At 43.7% G+C, this 22967-nt stretch overlaps 1 long non-coding RNA gene across 1 annotated transcript; it reads left to right on the top strand.

Moving 5' to 3' along the window:
• Positions 1 to 17077: 17077 nt before the first annotated feature.
• On the top strand, positions 17078 to 20182 carry LOC134173887 (uncharacterized). The gene is made up of 3 exons (XR_009968433.1): positions 17078 to 18419; positions 19469 to 19521; positions 20061 to 20182. It is a non-coding gene; the product is annotated as an uncharacterized LOC134173887 (long non-coding RNA).
• The last annotated feature ends 2785 nt before the right edge of the window (positions 20183 to 22967 follow it).

The raw sequence follows: 22967 nt of genomic DNA, 5'->3' as shown, positions 1-22967 counted from the left end.
GTTCTTCAGCTGCCAGACTCCTTCCAGCCAAGGCAGCACTGGTATTTGTTCAGGAGATTTTCTGGCTGTTACCACATTCCCAAAGACTGTTCTTCAAAATATATATCACTGAATGATTCATTACTCTTTCATCCTCCTTAGTTGTCTGCAGTTACCCAGCTTTCTACATGCTTACATTGTGCTTCTTTAATGCCTTTTCCACACTTGTGATGAATTATGGTGCTCAGTGTGATGCATTGCCTTTTGTCTGCAGAGAGATGTCAGTGTGACATCCATGGATGGTGCTGGCTCAGGAAGGAGGTGTGAGATGCTCACCTGATCTGAGTGCTCATCGTATGTGTCTGTCCTAAACATGGAGAAGCCACTGTGGCCCCCCCAGCTCTGAGGCTTGGGGGCATTGCAAGGAGATGGAGAGGAAGAGTTCATGGCTACGACTGTTCTTTCCCATAATTTATTACCAAAAGACTTGACTACACATCTCAGCCAGCTTAAACAAAATAGACATGTGATATATTTATGCACTGGTGACATCAAAGAGCACAATTGTTCTTTTCTGACTCTATTCCGAGTCCTTGTCCATCCCCGTGGTCTTATCCCAGCTGCCTGCTGATGCACACCATCTCCCTCTGTCCAAGGCTGAATTCCTCAGCACAGGAGATAAGGTATCCTTGGTCATGGCTTGCCTTGCCTGTGTAGTGCCATACTGGTAAGCCATTACTGATATAAGTAGGCCCTTCAAGAATATAGTTTTGGATGCAGTAACTTGGAACAAAGCAAAAATAATCCACGGGAAAAGAACCACAACAGTGCAGTATCTAACAGTACTCAGGGTGGTGAAGGGCAGGCTCCAGTGACGATAATCCTCTGAGACAGTGTTGTATTTGGCACTCAGACACTTGTGTGATCTGTGTTTTGGGAATCCCTTAACAAGATGAGGAAAGAGTTTCCAATCAGAAAGGAAAAAATGACAAAGCTGGGAGTGAAAACTCACCTTGTTTAATTAATGGTGTGTCCATGTTTATATCCTCCATAAATCTTGCAAGAGAAGGGGCCAGTCGTTGCTCTCCTGCTCACCTTTAATCCACAGTGCTCTTTCTCTGCAGACTCATAGTCCCAGAGAAATATTAATTATCTTCAGAATTTATGTTTGGTTTTGTTGGTGGGAGAATTCTTCTGTTTCCTTAACTTCAGAGCAAATAAATCGCTGTGTAGCGGAAGGCTAGGACATGAGGCTGAACAAGAATGAGTTTCTTGGTGTTGTCAACTAGAGAATACACGCCCCAATGCCTTTTAGTAAATATTTGTTCATGAAGCTTTTCACAGTCTTTTGCTATAGTTGAAACACTAATAGTCCACATTGCCTAAAAGTATTTTAGGAACTTGTCACGATTTAAGATGATTTATTTTTATCTTAAATCTAACCATGTATCTTCTTCCATTTGCTATTTTGATATTTTTATTTTAAAGCATAGAAAACTGGATAAAAGCCCACGCTAAACATTTTTAAAATTGAAAAGGTAGCAATTTTTCATATACTCAAAGCCTAAAAACGCTTCAGTATGTATTTCACGTATCAGCACATAAACGGAACACATTGTAGAACCCTTGTTATGTGTGAATTGTTTTTACTCAAATAGCTGATAATGAATAGCAGTAGATATATATGTATATGTGTATATATATATATATGTAAAGACAGATTTGATATGTGGTGACTGTAGCACCTCCTTAATCAAATATCATTCCATTACAAGTCATGGTGCATCTATGCTCTGAAAATAGCTTACTTTATTAAGAAATTAATACCACAGTTGAGTAAAATAATGATCAAGTTTTGGATATTTTACACATTTGACAAGATGCCGTGCATTGCCATTTTCACTCTTCTCCTTTAGAGAACAAGTAGTGAATTAATCTCGTATTTTCTTAATAGAGTCAGAGAAGCATTCTTACATCCAGAAGACGAGATTGTGAAATTCCCAGAGTTTGCAAGGAATCTGGAAGACAGACACAGGATGTGTAAACATGCTGAACTGACTTTAAAAGCAGATAAATTTTAATCTGTGTGTGCCCATTGAAATCCATGTGTAACCTTGCTATGGCAACAGCATTGCTGGAGAGAATTAACATAGAGATAGACTTGGTATTACTTTATGTCTTGTTTCAGACTGCTCAAATAACAATAGCAACAGAATGGAAGTGCCCTTTGTGCCAAGAACAATAAAGTGGATGCACAGAGTCTGAGAATTCTTGGCAACAAATACCCCTCACAAATTAGGCTCTAATATGAAGTATTTTTAGATTTGGACTCCTTTCATTGGATGTGCAAAGGATAAGACTCCTTGGAGCAAGTCCCTAGTGATCTTTTCCCCTTTCAGGAAAAGACTGCAATTCTTGGAAGCAGGGACTGCATTTCATTCCAGGAGAAATTCATATTCCTTTTAGTAAAAAAATGTTGGTTTGTTTTGTTTTATTTCACCACAGAAACTTAAAAGTCAAATTGTGGTATACTGACAAACTTCAAAACGCGGTGAGGGACTGGTGGAGAGAAGACTTTCCTTGCAGTCTCACAAGGAACTCCAGTTGCTCAAGAAAATCATCATGTTCGGCATTTCCCATGAACCACAGAGCACCTTGAATAAGCAGGTCTGTGTGGGTTGTCATCATGTTGCTGTGTCTCATAATAGCATCTTGCACCTCAGAATACTGTTTCACATTGTATTGCCAAGAGTTCTGTTATTATGTGAGACTAAACTTTCATTAAAAGAGGGAGGAGAGAAAGTACATGAATAACCCTTACAGCCGCAGAGCTTGTGAATTCCAACCTCTTGAAAAAGAAGACAATTCTAATGTTTATTTGTTTTGAAGTCTTATGGTTAGATCAAGCTAAAGATTTTCAAGATCTGGGCGCTGGTGTTTTTTACATGGCATATTTTATGCTTCTCTGCCTTAAGAAAATTGTCTGCTTCTAGAGAGCTAGACTGGAACATGTTTCCACAAGGATTTCATCGTCTTCGTTTTCCGATTGTTGTATTAACCACAACACAGCCATACTTCCAGGGTAAGAAGGAGGATGATTTTGGTTCTGCTCTGCACAGAACTCTGTTCTCCTACTGAAATCAGTGATGAAAATCCCTCTGAGTCCAGTGGAAGCAGGGGTGAACCAGTGACTGGTAACAAAAGCAGTATTGTTCGGCATTGCAGGAGCCTGGGATGCCGGTGATGCCTTTTGTCTTTGTGTTCCCTTCCTCTGGCTCATTAGGGCTGTGGCTTTCGGTTTCCAGCTCCAGGATGTATGTTGACTATTGGGCATCAGAGATGTTTTGTAGGCTCTGGTGCCTACTGCGCTATGAGGCAGATGTTCCAGTGATCCTTTCAAATGCAACATCTATTGCAGAGAAGTAGGGTCCCTCCTCCTAATTTAAATACACAAAATCTAAGATTGGGTTTGCATCTCCCTCTGGGTTAGATTTGATTGATTGGTTGATTATTTTTGCCTATTCTTTATTTATTTTATTTTTCTATTAATGCCAGCAATAAAAGGTAACTTAAACCCCAGAGGCTGCCTGAAGTACCTGCGTTCCTCTCGTCTTTTTTGATGTGTCTATCAGCAGTGCATTTCCTTCACACAGGATGTTAGCAGGCTTGCTTTTCAATGCTGAAGTGGTAGCAAAGTAGCATAAAGAGAGGCTGGGAAATGGAGAATTATGAGAGGTATCAAGACCTCAGTCTTGTAAGAGGTCCCTGGAGGAGCACGGATCTGTTGTTCCAGAGACTAGATAAAAGCACTAACACCTTGGTTAGGTAGGTGCAAGCAAGTCACAGAGAGTATTCAGGCAACTGCAGTGGAGAGGGGACAATCAGTGTCAAGAGGTTAATGGGTATTTTTTGTAAACTTATACATAAGCTTTCAAAATGCATATTTTTAAATTTTAATATGTAATGATACCAATTTTACAGGCTAAACTATTATTAAAATTAATTACCATCTATTTTCATTCTTTATAATTACTCTAAAGGTTAGAGAGATATATTTGTTCCAAATTAGATTTTATTCTCACGCTCAAGTACGTGTTTAGATTAATTCTATCTGAAGTGGATGAACTATTTTGGTTTTATGAAGCAATCTGGTCAAATTTCCCAACTGGGCATTTTAAAAAGAGGAATCTGAAACATCGAATGTAGTAGTCATCCCTTGATGAAGAGATCTTTCCCCTGCAGGGAAATCTGCATTTATTGTTGCTCGTTCCACATTTCAAAAGCACTGCAGCTATAAATTGCAAAGATATAGTTCAAATACATTTGTAATTATTACTAGCATTTCTGAGGCTCTCAGAGGCGGCAGCTGGTTTGTTGAAGTGTCATCATATCTGGGTGCATCTGCTGTCACTGGAAGATAGGGAAAAGTCTCTCTGCTTTGTTATTTCCAGGTTAGAAATTAATTTCTATGTTTCATTCACAATTTGTCCTGTCTTCTGTTTGCAAGATGGCATGGCAGGTCTGGTCCCCGGCTTTCTCCCAAGTCCTGGGGGAGATATGGCCATGGACTGTGCCAGCTTGTTCTTCCTGATGGGTCCAGGTGCTGTGCCTGTGCAAGACCAGCCCTTCCTTTGTACCCTGCCCCATGGTTCCCAAGGATACAGAATGAGGCTGGAGTATCTCCACAGCTTGGGAAGGAGCCCTCCCTGAAGTGGTGCAGGTACCACTGCCCATGTGCTGCCTCTTCTGCAGCACGTTTGACTCCGGTACCCAAGGTCAACAACAACAGCACTCTCTTTTAAAGCTGCCGGTGTTACAGAGCCTGTGCATTGTCTCCTGCCCTGTTGGAGGAAGCAGTGTGAAACCCATGTTTATAAAAGGATGTGACATATAAACTAACGCTCCTTTTCTGATACCTAAAGATTTATCTCTCAATAAAATTCCTGAAGGGAAAGCTGCAAAGATTCAACCTTGGTGTTAATTAAGATCCCATAAACTCCATTTATCTGAATTTACATATGGAAGAGAAGGTGGTATGGTAAAAGAGAGATTTAACTACACATTCCTTTCTGCAAATATAAACACAGTTTTCCCTGTGTTTATGCTAGACTGTCTACAAATGTACTGTAATACAGAAAAGGGATGCTTGGATCCCCAAGCGCAGCTCTGTGCCAGGGCTGAGCACTTTGGCAAGCGCAGTGGCTGTAGCATACAGAGTAACGGGGACTGCTCTGTAGATGAGGGCAAGAGCTAGGATCATGACATGGAAGGCAAATCCAGGGCAGGATTTTGAGTGGGAAGAGCTGTGGTCAAAGACAAGAAATGAGCATTTGGGGAGGAACATGTATAATTATTCTGAACAAGAAGGAAACAATGCCTGAGCAGCAAGGATGAGTAAACAGGATAATTACCAGGAATTTACAAAAGTATTAGTGCAATCATGGGATGGCTTTTGTTTGAGCAGAGAGAGGGTGGTGGAGGAGTCAGAAATAAGTAATCTCCAGGTTTAGAGCTACAGTGGCAGAGATTTCACTGGAGTTTGAATAGCCATGGAGAAAGGGGAAAGGTGGAAAAATATGAATTCAGTTTTGAGGTATCAGGAGGCCTTGCAGGAGAAGAAAGCAAGGAAAATATGTGGGTCTTGCTGCTCACTCACAGCTGTTGAGTGATACAGTTACAACTGGGGAAAAGGATTTAAATAAGCAGGTATAAAAGGAGAGCAGGATAGCACCTCCATCAAAGATAATCCTGAAGGAGAAGACAAAAGAGAAAACAGGAAGAAAATCTCAGTGAGCAAAGGATACACCTGGCTCTCGATGGCAAGGGAGAAATAGGGAAAATGAAAAAGCAACCCTTGTTCTTAAGAAAGTGGTGGAGGGGCTGCTTCAATGCCCCGGAGAGGGAGAAACTGGTAAAAGGAAGAAAAAGAAAGCAAAATACTGGAAGCAGAAGCCTTGAGCGTTTGAGAAGCCTGGAGATGAGGGGGAGGAGGGAGAGCAAGCAGCAGGGAGGAAAGGAGGTGGAGCTGGGCAGGCAGCGAGAGCCTCCAAGGCTCCCAGGGAGGAGGAAAGAAACCCAGGGAAAAAATGGCGAGAGGCTCAGAGGAAGGGCAGGGGGAGTGGGGACATGAGGTGCAGAAATACAGCTGGAGCAATGGATTGCACTACAGTGGAGGAGGAGAGAGGTTTGGTAATGCATCCACACACAAAGCCTTCTCTCTTTGTGTCTGAATGTGCCCATTTCTGCCAATTTGATTAACTGAAACACTTGATCTTGTTATCCAGGTGATGGGGGGTGCTGATGCATCGCCCTCAGGGGCACATAGAGCCTATAGAAAGAACTGATTTATGTCAGCGGACAAAATTGTTAAAAATCCCTAAAAGAACAAGCAGTGTGGTCCCAAAGCTTATCTTTCCGATTTCCTTTTCTTTTGGTGCCGGGGGAACAAGAGCAGGAACAAAATTCTCTGCATTTGATTAGAAGTGTCTGATTTCAGGCCTTCATAAAGAGCGCTGGAGGAACAAATCAGCAAATTTTAACTCGTTACCACTGCGGGAACCAGAGCCTTGCTTTCCCCATGGGAGAGCAGAAACCATATGCCAAAGAGCTACATTTTGCTCTTGCCAAGAGGAATTGGACCCCACCGCTCTCTGGGGACTCCATAAGCACTGGGCTGGTGAGTCCTGCGCCCACCACACATTGTGCAAGGCACAAGGATGGGTGTGTGTCACCTTCCTGTGCCATTCTCCTCTCCAGAGGGAGATAGGCAGGTTCAGGCCCAGTGACTGCACAGTTCAGCCCATAGCTGTTAATCAGATTCCTCCACCCTTCACAAGCGGTCACTGTGCGGTGATGCTTGGGGGTACCTCTTCCTCCCTGCTGGCAGCCAAAGCTGGTCCACAGAAGAGTTGCTGGGACAGAAATCATGTGGCCTGAGCCTGGTGTAATGTTTGAACATCAGGGAAACAGGTAACATTTGTTGTAGATGGGCTGATCTTTTTTAAGGCAGCGTAGTTATTTGGGATGATCTGCTACAAGCAGCCACTATGAAAGAGGCACAGGAGGGCTTCACAGCTTTCACACTGAGTCCAATGGATGCTGGGGGGTGGCTAGAGCAGTACAGTTAGCAATGTACAGGAGTGCCTAGGTGCACAGTTGGTTGGTGAGGCTTGGTGTCTTCCTCTGAGAAACTGTTATTAGCAAGGACTTAAAGTTCATTTGTTTTAGAGAATAAGTCTTATGAGGAAAGTTAGCCTGGAGAACAAGGAGGCTCATGTGAGACCTCATCTATCTCTATCAGTGCCTGCAAGGAGGCTGTAACAAGGTGGGTGTCAGTGTCTTCTCCCATGTAACAAGCAACAGGACAAAAGAAAATAGCTTTACGTTGTACCAGAAGTGGTTTAGGTTGGATAGTAGGAAAATTTTCTTTGCCATAAGGGTTGTTAAGCATTGGAACAGGCTGCCCAGGGAAGTGGAGTCACCAACCCTGGAGGTATTTAAAAGATGTGTAGACATGGCACATGGTTTAGTAGTGGACTTAGCAATGCTAAGTTAACAGCTGGACTTGATGATCTTAAAGGTCTTTTCCAACCTAAATGATTCTATGATTCTATGTCTGGCTGAGCTCATGGTACTTTGGGGCAACAAATATATATGCTATATATATAATTTGTCTAAATGTTGTGGTCAGAAAAGAAGAAATTAAAGGACATCTTAAATTTTGTTCCATGCCCTGCCTTCCTCACTGCTCTGAAGCTGTAGAGCCCCTTGCATATGCACGGGGAGAGAGGAGAGTCACTGCTCTGTGTGGCTGACTGCTTCCAGTGGCAAAGAGGTGCTGGGTCCCAGTCTCCAAAGAGTGCACCAGCAACCCTACTTGACAAAGAGTCCCTCTGGCCAATGCCAGGGACCTCACAGCATCCCTGCAAGCCCCAGCCGTGTTCCCCAACACATCCGTTGCTCTGCAAGCATGGTGTATTCCATGGGTTGCTTTGAACACGTTTATGTAGACCTGTCAAGCACCTCGTCATGTGTATAGCCGTGGCTCTTGCTGTTCCTCTCCAAGCCCTGGTAAGGTGCATATGCTTGGTGCCAAAGCTTCCACAGCATTTGCCTACTCCACTGCAGGCTTCCCCTTATCCCATCCACAAACTCTGCACCCAGGGCTGAGAATGAGAAGATACGAGCTCTTGGCCAGTTGTTCCATTTGGTGGCATGAGGGCTTGAGCTCCCTAGCTCTCAGCACCATCCCTGTTCAGTGGAGCTCAGTGTCACCTCTTCCATCATGATCGCTGCCCTGCAGTAGGATTCAGCTGGCACTAAGAGCTTGGTGTGCTCCTGCTGCTGAAGTGAGATCTGTTTAATACTCATCTGCACTCAATGTGTAAATATTATGAGGAATCTGTAAAAAAATCTCCTGGAAGCCACTTTATGCAGAAGTTACCACAAATAGATTATTGTCCATTTATGGCCGAGGGAAAGACTTTGTAATTTACAGTGCATTTTATGTCTTTATGATTTCTGTGACACTGAGAGTAGCCAGCAAACATCTATTAATAACAAATAAGAGTGAATTAGGATCTCTGTAATAGGAGAAAGAAGGATGGTGGAAGGGTGATTTACAATTATTCAAACAAAGCATCTTTATCTGTTTGCTCAAAGGCAGACTGTCTTCTTAAGGAAAAATATTGCTATGTAAACAGGTGATAAATACTCATTTATAATGAGACAATTTAAACAGGTGATATGAATTACTTCTTCATAAAAGTACAACATTTACTGCTGTTTTGACAACAAGCTTATTAACGGTCAGGGTCCTTTTTAATTAGCCCTTGTATATACTGCTTTAGAATTTCCTTTACCCGCTCCACACGCTGCGTGACCTCCTGCCAGCAGCTCCATCCTGAGGAATGGTTTTTGCACAGCTGAAACTCCAAAATACTGCCAACATTTAAAAGAAAAGAAAAAGCCCAGAGATTTTCTGATAACCTTAAAAGCAATGGGGGAAGTAGGCTCACATCAAACCTGAAGTGATGCTCGATCCAAGCAAAGCTCTTGGCTCAACCTTTGCTCATTGATTTGCATGGTAAATCCAGGATTTTAACGCTATGTAAAGTGTATGCATAACAAACATGAACATACAGCCATGAACCTGGACCACCTTCTCTCTGGGAAAATAGCAGCACTCGCAGAAGAACATCAGTGATGACTTCAGTTGTGGGTTTGGAGGGTTGAGGATGCACAGGACCAGCTGTAATGGAGTTGACACAGCACAAGGCTCTGGGCTCTGATGACTGTCAACCACTCAGGGGGTTATGAAAGCAGCAATCATTTAGGTTTGTTCTTTATACTTATTAAATTCCCATTTTATGAACGCCCCTGGCCCAGGAATGCACATGCAATTAAAAATAACTTGAAGTGAATGTAAGTCAAAGTCAGCTCACACCTGGTGCCTGCAAAGGCAGCTATCTCCTCTTCCTTCTTTCCTGCCTTCCTTCCTGCTTGCCTCCCCAATCCAGTTTAAGAGCACAGGTGTCTTCCTCCACACCAGCGCTGGAAAGATGAAGCAACCACTCTTCTCTGAAACCAGTGGGGGTTTGATGACTTGTGAATCAGAGCATGGCCATGCTAATGCACTGCAGATGCTTCCCTTCCAAACATCAACAGTCCCAGAGGGAGCCCCAGAGGGTGAGATGGGGCGCAGGGGGTGGCTGCTCACCCAAACTGCAAGGGAGCAGATCCTCACAGTGACTGCATACTGATCTGGCAGAGGGAGGAGGCAGCACTATGCTGGCCAAAGCCAAATATAACCAGGAGTAATGTCAGTATGGGTAGTAGGAAGTCCCATCCTGGGGCATCTACCTTTCCTCTTCTTTCGTCTTTTCTTGAGCTCTCAGCAGCTACCAGTTGAGGACTTCTTTCTGTCACGGTTGAAATGAGATAAGCAGCCAGACACCCAAATGGTTGTATTTAGCTAGACCTCTTTATGTAAAACAGATCTGCTTCATGTTCCTTTGAAAGAACAACTTCAAAGATGACAATTTCTTTTGGCACACCATGCTGATCCAAATCTAACTTGAAGGCAAGACAGGGCAGAGCAGCTCAGCCAAGTCCTGCTCTCAGAAGCAGTTACCATCAGCTGTGGACATTTTCTAGAGGTGGTGCTACATGCAGGGGAGCACTGAACTGCTTCTTGGCTTTTCCAGCAATTCCTCTGTGGACATGAACACATAGAATCATAGAATAGTTAGGGTTGGAAAGGACCTTAATATCATCTAGTTCCAACCCCCTACACTGACTAAGCTTTAGCCCTCTGCATTTGCATTTCTATATGTGAAACAACAGTAAAGATGATCACTTTTCTGCTACAAAGACACCACATATAGGCTTTCTGAATACATAATGAAGACCAACAGGTAGCCTGCAGGCCAGCTGCTGCCTTCACATTCAAGCTGTTCATTTTAGTAGTCCTCTGAGGACATGCTACTGCCTTTGCACGTGAGCTTGTACCTAAACCTGTGAGCAGTGGGGGTATGTGGGGGGTCCAAACGTGGGCCACCTAACACTGCTGTGGAGGCCAATTCATCCTGAAAACACTTTCTATTTGGTGGGGAAATGGAGCTGCACAGTGTTAGCCGCATGTTTTAGTACAGGTTTTATATTCATCTTTGCTTGTGGAGCAGGTCCACACTGGTAATTTGAACTGTCAGGTTTAACCCTAAACGAAAGACACCAAATATGTTGGCAAGAAAGCAAAATCCATGGCAGTTGTCCTTCCTTTTGCTTCCTTTCAATAAGCATAGGGAAAAGGCACCAGTGGTGTGTTGGCAGCAGCCCCAGCCACTGATGCAGGGAGGAGGGTGGGTGTGTGCCTGCCCTGTTGTCCCCTCTCCATGTCCCTACCACCTTGGCTACTGTTGACATCCCTGAAATCCCATTTCTCAGCCTGCCTCTCTATATGGCAGTGCTGCACCTACATGGGGGACAGAGGTGGCCTCTTTTCCTCCTTGTCCAGCCCACTCCAGTGACAGGCAGCTGACTGATGGACACGGGTTTAACCCTCAGGGACTGCCATCATGTTTCCTGGGTAAATAACTTGCCCCAGCCACTGAAAGGACCGGGACCCCTTCTCTGGAATCCCTTTTTAATCAGAAGGAGTATCAGAAAAGGAGCCAGGAGGACTAATGTGGGACACCTCCAAGGCAGGTGATGTTTAGGAGCCACCTCATGAAAGGCATTTCCATACACCCCTCTCTGCCAGGCTTGTGCTTGGCAGGCAGGCTGCTTGCACTGCCTGTTTGAAATAACTTGATTGAGGAAGGGCATGCAATGCCCTTTAGGGTGAGGACCCTGGTCCTGACCTGCCCAGCACAACTGTGTTTCTGTCTGTATTGACCGCAGCCCTTAGTTACCCACTGCCTCCCCAGGGAGCCCTAAATCACTCATTAGATTCCAGAAATTAAGCTGGGATGAAGAACCACTCAGAGCTCATCAGAATTACAGTGGGGCAGCAGGAGAAAGGTGCCAATGAGTCGAGGCAGTAGAGGAGAGGGGTGTTGTTCAGGGGAAGCTGCGGAGAAAATCAAAGGTTGGGCAAGCCAAAGGGAAAGAAACCCTCTCTGCTGTGCAGCTGATGGGTAGAAGAAACCAGAGAGGCCAAAAGAGAGAAACTGAAACTGAAAGGTGTCATCACTTACAGTTCCTCAGCTGATCCTCCAAACATGTTCATGTCCAGCACATTTTTTCAAACAGATATCCAGCCCTTTTGTGAATCCAGATCAATTATGTCTGTGCTCTCCCTGTTCCCTACCTTCATACTGCCATAAAATATGCAATTGATTGCATACAGCATGAGGTGCTCTTTTAAAGTCCATGGCTGCCTGCTGCATAGACTCTGTTGTTTTTCTCCCCAGTGTGATTAGATTTGTCAAACACAGCAGTCACTGCCACCACTCTTACTGTGTCTTTTGAAATCTTATATTGCTCTCAACTTGCTTTGATTTGCTTCTTGATAGCTCAGTAATTCCTCATGTCTGTACAAAGAAATTAATAGTATTTCAGTTAAGGGTTCATTAACAAACTTTATCGGCACTGGAGGAGTCTGGTCACAGTGCAAAGTCCGTATCTTCCATCCGCACCACATCTTTCCTCACCTTTCCTTTATTATGAGTTTTATAAACTGATCCTCATTTTGTTAATGCACACAATTTTCTTATTGAGCACAGATTGGAACAAAGGGTTCAATCACATTTGATTAATGGGATTTTTTTCCTTTTGTCTTCACTGAGGCTTTCAGCTGGGATCTGAACACTACCACAGCTAACAAGGATGGCTACAGTGTTGCCTGAATAGGCAAAGAGTAAGCTGCAGAATTCATAGAAAAGGAGGAATGCCATCCAGAGGAACCTGCACACGCTTGTGAGGTGGGCTGATGCCAACCTCATGAGGTTTAACCATGACAAGTGCAAGGTCCTACACCTGGGTCAGAGCAATCCCAGGCACAGCTACAGGTTGGGCAGAGAAGAGATTCAGAGCAGCCCTGTGGAGAAGGACTTGGGGGTGCTGGTTGATGAGAAAATGAACATGGGCCGGCTTCAGTGTGCGCTTGCAGCCCAGAAAGCCAACCGTATCCTGGGCTGCATTAAAGGAGCGTGACCAGCAGGTCAAAGGAGGTGATCCTGCCCCTCTACTCTGCTCTCGTGAGACCTCACCTGGAGTATTGTATGCAGTTCTGGTGTCCTCAACATAAAAAAGGACATGGAACTGTTGGAACAAGTCCAGAGGAGGGCCATGAGGATGATCAGGGGACTGAAGCACCTCCCATATGAAGACAGGCTGAGAAAGTTGGGGCTGTTCAGCCTGGAGAAGAGAAGACTGTGTGGAGACCTCATAGCAGCCTTCCAGTATCTGAAGGGGGCCTATAGGGATGCTGGGGATGGACTCTTCATTAGGGACTGTAGCGATAGGACAAGGGGTAATGGGTTAAAACTTGAAACAGGAGAAGTTTAGATTGGATATAAGGAGAAAATTCTTTCCTGTTAGGGTGGTGAAGCACTGGAATGGGTTGCCCAAGGAGGTTGTGAATGATCCATCCCTGACGGTGTTCAAGGCCAGTTTGGACAGAGCCTTGGTTGGCATGGTTTAGTGTGAGGTGTCCCTGCCCATGGCAGGGGGGTTGGAACTAGATGATCTTAAGGTCCTTTTCAACCTTAACTATTCTATGATTCTGTGATTCTATGATTTTCAGATCCTCTGGGCTTGAAATTTATCCTAGAGTGACTATGAGCCAGCTGAACCAACTGCAGACCCAGTAGTCACTGTCTTTGGACACTCAAGGAGGATAGTGATGTATCAGAGGACTGGAAAAGATACACGTCTTTATATTCAGAAAGGCAGGGAAGTAAGCTCTCGGGGAGTTATAGATCAATTTGCTAAGCTTCAGTTCTCAGAAAAATACTGATGAAAGTAAGAACATAGACAAAATAAAGATGAGGAATAGCCAGCATGTATCTGTTATTTAATCTAGTTCTGCAAATGACCTTGGTGATAAAAAAAAAGCAGCTGACTTCACATTTCTTGTAGCAGTCATTCACAGATCCATTAAAACTGAACAGGCACCACATTTCATGGCCACAGTCTTTTCTAGACTAATCATGATCAAGCAAGTGCATGCCCTGCCTCTGACCTGTCAGGCCACAACCATGCATAATGTACTTTGGTCATTGACCATGCTGCCTCAGATCCCCTTGCACATCTAGATGGAGCTCTATTTGTGGCTGGAGCCTTCTTTGATTTACTCTTAGATCTTCAACATGGATGTTGGCTTGACATACCCCTTTCATTCATTCTCCCCCCTTGGCACTTTTCTCTCCCCAAAACAGGAGAGGCATTTTTATTTAATCTTTGATATTTTGACTCCTGGAGCTGCTGAGCCTCCAGTTTGTCCTGAGCCCTGGTGCATATGGAGATGGTCTGGTTTTTGAAGTTCTCTTTGAAGTCCAGACTTGGTGACCTCACCCAGAGCAGGGGCTTATATGGGCATGCAGAGTTTAGACATGCAACCCATTTGCTATAGGTAAACCTCCAACACTGTCAAGAGTTTAACCCTGGGGTTCAAAATCAGCAGGTAGCAGAAGACTCTGGAGAAGAAAGCCTGCAGAAATTTCTCCTTGTGAAAATGTTCTGTGTCTTAACAGAGCCCTGGACTTTGCATTTCCAGCCCAGTCCATGTCAGCACCAAAGATGACATCTATGATAATGAACTAAAGAGGGTCTGGGTACAGGCTTAAGCACTTGTCTGCAATCATCCCAGCTGCTTAGCTACTGGCATACCGCCTGTCATGGTTTTGATCTGTGTCAACTGGCAGTCCCTAAGCAATTTTCCAGGCTCAGTCTGTAACTGTTGCCTATAGGAAGTATGGGTGGGAATGAAGGAGTTTACCCCAACAGATGTGAACTATGCTACATTATCTGTCCTTAAGACAGAAGAACAGGTCCTGGCCCAGTTTTATTTATCAGTATTAGCAAAGACACTGCCTTTTAGGATAATACAAGGACTTGTCCGTTAGCCAAATGGTAACTGGATAAGAGGTCTTTGATTTTAACACGGCACAGTGCAACCCTGCTTCAGATTTCCTGTCCCCAAATGGCCACTAGTGAAACTCATCATCAGTATTCCAACTCTTGGAGATGGTCACAGAGCAAAAGACATAGGCTCAAAGAACCAAGTAAAAGCTTAAGGACGGGTAGCACCCTACTACATTAAAACATGGGGAATGCAGGCAGATAGATCCTCATGGGGAGCATATTCCCCATTCCCATTGCCATTGTCAACTAAATGTCAACTAAAACAGCTGCTTGGGTTCATCAGGGTGGTATTCCTCTACAGGGTCATCCGTCCTCGGATAACAGTCAGAAAGCTGAAGACAGTCTAATTCCTGGACTTCAAATGGGCAAATCTGAACGTAATTCTAGTCAGGACTTGTCTTCCCTGAGCTGTCAGGGACAGATGTACTCTACAGCTCACTTGGGATCCACTTCAAGCATGGGTCTGCCTGTGTCTTGCTGGCATGTGTTGTTGACTCTTCAAATAATACTGCACTATGCCAATTTCTCAGGAATATATCCCCTCCATATAACAGGTCTGCTCTTCTGTACTAGTAAATTGATAGGCATGCCATGCGAATCTTCTTCACATTTCTCCATCACGATTTATTCTTCCTTCTCTGTTAGGGTTTCCTTGGACTTCTACAGAAAATTAACTGGGCCTCCTAATGGAAGTTTGGAAACTTACCTCTGTTCAACTCCAGTACTCTGAAAGGTAAAGGCAGCTGTAGTTGTGACCAGCAGCTCTGATGCCAGGATGTAAAGGTGCTGTCATTAAAGGACAATCTTCTCTGGGGAGAGAATCTATAACCTTTATTTCATAGCCAGAAGACCCATTTTTTGATTCACTTAGGTCAGGAAACAAGTTTTGCCTGGAAGTTTGAATAGGTCTGGTTCACCTTGATAGGAATTGATTCTGCTCATCTGAGGTGAACTGCCTGGACTGAAGGACACAGGGTTGCCCATTACTTTGGCTAAAGCAAAATCTGCTAACTTGGACCTCCTTTCTGGCCTTCACAGAGCCCTGTGTCTTTTCAGAGGATTGGAAAATGACTTTTCCTTGGGTAAGGGTGTGCTGAGATCCATCTCACTTAAAGCAACCTGAAAAAAACACCATACACTTTTGAATACCTGAGGCACTGTCTGTGGTCACCAAGGACAGAATTGACAAGTGGATGATCTTCTTCAGGACATGTTGATCCATGTAAAAATTTTCTGTCTTTTCTCCTTTTCTTCTTCACAGCAGTCTAGTTAAGTGTCTCCATGAACCCAGACTGAACAGCCTGTGGGCTTATGAATGCATGCTATCCTTTATCTTGGCTTGGATTAGAGTACCCGAGTAGATACTATTAATACTGACAAAGTTCCCAATCTCAAGTTCTTACAAGGCACATCCATAGACTGGGTATACATGTGTACAACATTCTTAGAGAAACACCCATGCGTCAGAGAAATCACTTAACAGTAACTTCAGCAAGGCTTAGGTGCTGCTCCACAAAACACTCTCGTGAACAAGGTGAGAAAATATAGAGTAAATACATAAAAAGTCTGCTGGAAAACTGGGCTCAAAGGGTAGTTATTGGAGTCTGTGACTTGAAGGCTTTATTAAACAGATGACCTATGGACCAGTCCCAGGCCAAGTAGAAGGCAATTTATCCATTAATGGTCCTGACACAGGAATAGACAATGTTCTCATTGGTGCTGTGGGTGGTAAAAGCTGGGGGAGGAGAGAAATACAGACCCTTTGAAAGGCAGGATTAGAATTGAATGTTTCCTGACCAATTATAGAATCACAGAATCATAGAATGGTTTGGGTTGGAAAGGACCTTAAGATCATCTAGTTCCAACCATCCTGCCATGGGCAGGGTCCACTCACGTTAGACCATTTACATCAAGAACCTAAAATAAATGGCCAGTAACTCTGTAAGAATAAGGGCAAAGCATGGTATATGGGTAGTAATAGGCTACACAAATACAAATTAGGTAACTGCCTAAGCAGCAGCTCTGCAGAGATGGAGCTGGTGATTAGAGTGAATATGAGTCATAGACTTGGTGTTGCTGTAAAAGCAGGCAGATGCCATACTCAGATATAGGAAGAAGAGTCATAAATAAGGTCAATATTTCTTTCTCCATTTTATTCATCCCTTCAAGACATCTGGAATTCTGTGCATTTTCCACACAACTCCAGCTGGACAGTGCCCTGAGGAAGACAGGGAGGAACATTTTGCCTAAAAGCAAAAGGAACTCCCCCAAAACCAACCTGGAAAGAAGAGAAAGAATTTGGTTTGGTTAATCTAGAGAAGATAGGGCCGAAGGGGAGGAGGGAGAGGGGGAAAGGATGTTAATGCTCTTTGGGTTATGATAAAAGGTTGCTACCCAGAGGAGGGGACCAAACTAACTTTATGTGTGCCAAGCCCAGGGCAGCAAGTCATGCAGAAAGACATTCGGACAAAGTAAGCTCTGGAACAGATGGCCTGAGAGACCTGCAGTATTTTAGAAACAGATTGTAACATACCAGCAAAGACTGATATAGGCATAATCAGATTTAGAGGTGGGGCAAGATGACCTCTCTGCTTCCTGTCATGTCCTTGACATATGATTCCATGATCCCGTGATTAGTTTTTAATTCAGTACCATATCAATGTCATTACTTGCTTTGTTTATTCACTTTTTTTGCCAGCATTTCTTCTGCTGGTATCATCCCTCTCTTCCCTCTCCTGCTCTCTGATAGCCTATCTTAGTGTCTTGTTGTCCTTCTCCTCCCTGAAAGGCAAACTCTTTCATATCATTAGTTTTTCTCACACCACCACCTTATAAACAGCAATTTTCTTCAGTTGCACATTCAAAGTAGGTGGTTTTACCCCCAGACATTTAAGCACAGAAAGGTGAATCATTGTTTTTTGTTCCTTCTTTATGTTCTCAGAAGGGTGGTGGGTTGTGTGCTCTCAGTGACGTGAAGCTTTCTCTCACACCTATGGGCCAAAATCTCTGCTTCAGGATTTAAACAAAAGTGTGTTCTACAAGTTTAGAAACAAGGGGAAGGGTAAAAAAGAAGCTATTACAAGCTGAAAGTCTTACAGATGCCTATTTTTATCGCATGTTAGACATTTAAGCACAGATTTTGGCGGCAGGCCTACTCAGCTCCATCCACAGTCAACTGAGAGAGAGGAGCATTTCTGGTGTGTGATTCATCCTGACTAACACCTGAGTTGCCTCCTCATGTTGCCAATTACAGGACTTGAGAGAGACTTGGCTTTGGGCTGGGGGCCTTAGGGGGCTGGAGGCACTCAGGTGCTGTCAAAGGCACTGTTGTAAGCAGGAACGAATGAACCTGGTTAGCTAAAGGAAGCAAATTGTTAAGGTGAGTGGTAATTGCAATAAGTAATACTGTCCTGGGATGATGGGGAAATGTTTGAAGCAACCCATTTTTTTTCAGTACTACAAAGGACTGTAATATGTTCCAGGAACAGTTTTGAGAACTCTGTTTCAGTTGTCCTTAACTGTGCTGATGTTTAATTTTTGCGTGTTTTGGCCTGTTTAAAAAATCATTCTATCTGAAGAAAAGAAAATCCCAGTGAAACTGTGGGCAAATCCTGTTTTTGCTGAGCTTGAAGTGATAGAAAATAGCTAAGTTGTGCTGGGGAGTGGTGCTTTGACTTATTTCTGCTTCCTGTAAATCCTTCTCTCCTCTCCTTGGTTTGACCCTTAGCTTTACATCCAGGTGATCTGGGCTGGTTGGTGTGCTCCCTCCTGCCTGGCTCAAGGGGCTGGACAATTTCAATTTTCTACTGCATGCTGAGGGATTCAAAGCAGGAGTCCCATGGACTCAACTCACAGTAAGCGTTGTGTCATGCTTATTTTTTGATTCTCCTAAGAAAGCGTCTGTTCATTCATCTGAGGAAAGGACTCTATGTCCTGTCTGAACTGGGAGAGCCCTCTGATCATCACCCAGAAGCAAGGAAATACTTTTCCAGCTCTCTCATCCATGTTTCTTGCACCTCTTTATTGCCCCCTTCTTCTCTGTTCCATAAACCTTTTCTTCACTCACAAGCCCTTCCCCAAGGGCTTCTTATCTTCCATCTGGCCTGGAAGATGTCCACCATCCACCATCCTGTTGTCACATCTTCCAGCAAATGCTTTTGAGTATCTGCCCATGGCTCTCATTGCCAAGAACACCTCAAAAGCACTTCCATAGGTCCAGCTGGAAACTATCCTCTGGTAGCAGCCACATTGGGCAGAAATTGTTCAGGACTGCTTGTCCTTGTATTCCTCCATTAGTCAATACTTGCCTGTTGTCTGCAGTGCTATATTTAAATGGTGAACCACTTGGAGCACACCCTGCCCCTTCTTTTTGTGATTGCACAGTGCCTCACGTAATAGGGTATTGCTTCATGATGGGTGCTGTTAGGCATGGACGCAAAGCAAATAAATAATATTAATGCAAATAAGAGCCTTTCCTTAAATCCTGTTTTTGTCTTTCTTTTCTTTATCTTCACTGTTATAGCTATGCTTATTTCATGTAGAAAACCACTCAAATACAGCTTGGTTTGTATCTTCCCAGAGAATGTTGCCTTCTTAGTCCAAAGTTAAAGATACTGAATACCGAGTCAAGCAACATGGAGGTTGTTTTTAATCAAGTAATTTCTCTTGGTGGACACTGCTTCTGTTTGGGAATAATTTGCTTCAGTCTCAGCAGAAGCCAGTGTGTACTATTGAAGCCCATACTTAGTTAATTTGATTTTCTGTTTAGCTTGATCAGTACCTCAAAGAACAGCTCTTTTGTATTAAAATAAATAAATAGCGTACACCTTTCTTTCTGATCACTGTAAGAACTGCTACTGAATAATTAAGTTCATTCCTAGAAAACATCCTTATTTCCCCACAGATGCCTCACTAAGCGTGGCATGCAGAACATAGGACATTTACAGCTGCAGCTGGGTAAATTGGTAGTTTTTATTTTTACAGCAAATTTGTCTCTGAATGTTGTTTTAGTTAATCCCAAACTATTTTTATAGCTGAGAAAAATGCATCAAGTAGTTTTGGCTAGATGGTGGATCCTGAAGCCTATCAGAGAAAAGAAATCCACAGTTTATGTAGCACTCTATGGGCAGTGGTATCCGTGCAGTAGAAAACTCACACATAAGCCCCGTTTCTGCATGTAAGACCTGAACCCTGCTCCCCAGAGTGCTCTGAACAACAGCCTGACAGGGTTTCATGGAAAAAGGCTGACCACGAAGTTCTTCTCAAGTCTTACACAGGATGGGATATTGCAACACCCTCCTCTAATTTTGCTGTTATTCTGCCTAAGGGATGGAAAAGACAGACCCTGACATTATAGCAAGATGCATATTGCTAGTAAAATTCATTATTCCTAGCAAAGACTGTTTCTAAAAGCTTGTACTTAGGTAAGAAAGAGAAAAGACATAAAGCTTCGGGTATAAAATACTAGATAGTCATTAAACCATAGGAAATTTCAGGTTCTGGTGTGCTTGGGCAGCAGCCTGATGGAAAAGAAGACAAAGGATGGAACTGTATTTATAGCATGAGCAACTTGGTCCCCATTGGTATGTTCACTGCATCCCAGAGAATTAATGGCTCTGTAAATGAGCCACTGAAATGGTAAGAGTTATCTACATATTCCATTTATTTCATAATAGCTGTTAATCTTACACAGCCTGATTTAATAAAACAGATCATCAAATCTTGATTTTCGTGTGCTTAATTTAACCTGTAATTAACTGTGCATTATACATGTAAATTGAATTCAGAAGTCTCTAAAAGTAAATGTGGATGGGGCTACAGTCTAAAAACAAGCATACAAAGCTATTGCTGAACTCCTTCCCATGTGTGAAAAAGGACCAGTTGGTGATACAGGAACAGCCTGTGCTAGTGGGTTCCCAGAGAAGGTGAGGAGGAAAGGGAGGTAGTAGCCTAATAGGCCACATCTGTCAGAGCCTCTTGCCCCAGCATGTTCCTTCTGGGCAAGTTCTGCTGTGATGAAGTTTGGTTGCTTTCATGGCCCAAAGTGCAAAGAGAGCCCGGAAGCTGGAGAGGAGATGTAAATGTCAGTGTTTCCTCTTGGGGAGGCCACTGTGTTGCATTGGACTACCTGTCCTGTTAGTGAAAGAAATAGATATCTGAAAGGTGAAGTGCAAGAACACACTGAACTCAGGGTAACAAAGCTTGGTACAATGGACCCTTGGTCCAGATCTGCGATTTAACTCTGAAGCTGAATGGAACTGGACATTTAAATAATGGCTTCTGTATGCTTGTTCAGTTCAAGCTCAAGTTCAGTGACAAACCAGATCTATAATGAAAACAGAAACCTTTAATTACAATTACTCCAATGCCTTAACGCCAGGTTACACTCTTGTTGCATGGTCATGTTAAGCCAGCTCAGATCCTGGCGCAGATCAAGTCCCATTCTACCAGCTCCCACACATATGCCACCTCTCGTCCTCTGATCCTTCCCTTCTGCCAGCACACACAGTTGTGTGGCCAGGCAATAAACTGGCTCAGGGAACTCATCTGGCTTGAAACAAGCCCTTTGTCCTCCAAAAAGTATTGCCCCCAAACCCTCACAGGACACATTTGGGGTGAGCTACCATGAGCAAAACCTAGGGTGAGGTGGCTGCAGCCTGCTCTTGCTCTCTCTCCTGTTGGGGCCATAAACCCTCTCAGGGTCAAAAGTAGTCAGAAATGGAAAAATATCCCCCAAAATTCTAAGTTTTATGGGAGTGATTTAAAAAAATTGGCCAGTCCATGCCTCTGTATTAAGCAATTATGTTGTCCTAGTTCTTCGTCTGAAATATGCTTTTTTCTCTCCATGGTTGTTAAAAACCTTCAGTGAAGAATGTACTTTCAGATTCAAGATAAAACGAGAGAAGATTAATTTCTTCTATCTCCTAACACCATCTGTTCCTTTTTAATTCCTTTTGTCTTTACATATGTATTTATTGAGTTGTGAAGAGATTTGAGTGATGTGCTCTCCAGTAATTGCCTATGATCCTCAATGTAGCTATGGAATATATACATTAATAAGCCTTGAGAGGTGAAGGGACGAATACCCCGGCATGTACACACCTTTAGTAGGTATTTATTTTTGAAAACAGGCACGTAAACAGCCATGTTGGAACTTGCAAAACCTCTTGGTGTAATTATTACTGCCCTATGACTGTATCCCTGGATGATGAACACTCTTAACACAGTTCAATGCAAATATTTGCTGAGTTAAGAAAAAACTCTCTTTCTTGTTGGAAATGGACTTTACTGGGTTACAGTACTAAGAGATGTCAGTTCCTTGATATGTTTGAGGAATTAATGTTTCATGTTTCTAAAACCCATCTAAAAGGATGATTTGCATTACATAGGGTAACCATACTTAAGTCTCCCCCGTTTTAAATGCAATCCAAATCAGTGTGTAACTGGAAAGAAACAAATATTTTAAATCCTGTTCCTGTAAGGGGTGGTCACAAAAGGCACTATCAACTATCAAAGTTGGTGATGTGTTGTGAATTTCTTGGCACATTCAATAGAAACCAAACCCTGGTTGAATGATTTGTACCTGAAAATCTTTTCTAGTAAGCACACAGTGCATTGGGTTTGCAAGGCAAGGTTTTGGCAGTGGGGGCATGCACTGGTAGCTTTTGTGAGAAGCTGCTAGAGGCTTCCCCCATGTCTGATAGAGACAATGCCAGCCAGCTACAACATAGACCCACTACTGGACAAAACTGAACCCATCAGTGGTGGTAGTAGCGCCTCTGGGACGAGGTATTTAAGGGGGGGGGGGGGGGGCGGAAATTGCTGTACAATAGCAGCTGGAAGAGAGGAGTGAGAATATTTGAGAGAAACAACTGTGGTGAAGAAGAAGAGGAGGAGGTGCTTCAGGCACTGGAGTAAAGATTCCCCTAAGACCATGGTGAGGCAGGCTGTCCCCCCTGCAGCCCATGAAGGTCCACAATGGAACTATCCCCCCTGCAGCCCACGGAGGACCCCACAACAGAGCAGGGGCATGCCCAAAGGAGGTGTGACCTGCACTGGAGCAGGCTCCTGGCAGGACCTGTGGCCCATGGAAAGAGGAGCCCTCATTGGAGCAGGTTTGCTGCAGAACTTGTAACCCCATGGGGGACACAGGCTGGAGCAGTCTCTTCTTGAAGGTCTGCATCCCAGAGAAGGGACCCACACCAGAGCAGGCTGTTGCTGAAGGACTGCACCCCATGAAAGGGACCCACACTGGAGCAGTTTGTGAAGAACTGCAGCCCAAGGGAAAGACTCACATTGAAGAGATACATGGAGGACTGGAAAGGGAAGAATATAAAGAGAAAGGAGTGGCAGAGACAACATATAATGATCTGACTACAATTCCCATTCCACATCCCCCTGTG

The sequence above is a fragment of the Pezoporus occidentalis genome, unplaced genomic scaffold, assembly GCF_034315485.1.
Source record: "Pezoporus occidentalis ecotype Australia unplaced genomic scaffold, CSIRO_AGI_Poc_V1 ctg56, whole genome shotgun sequence".
NCBI lineage: Eukaryota > Metazoa > Chordata > Aves > Psittaciformes > Psittacidae > Pezoporus > Pezoporus occidentalis.
This window is presented reverse-complemented; position numbering and strand designations above follow the sequence as displayed.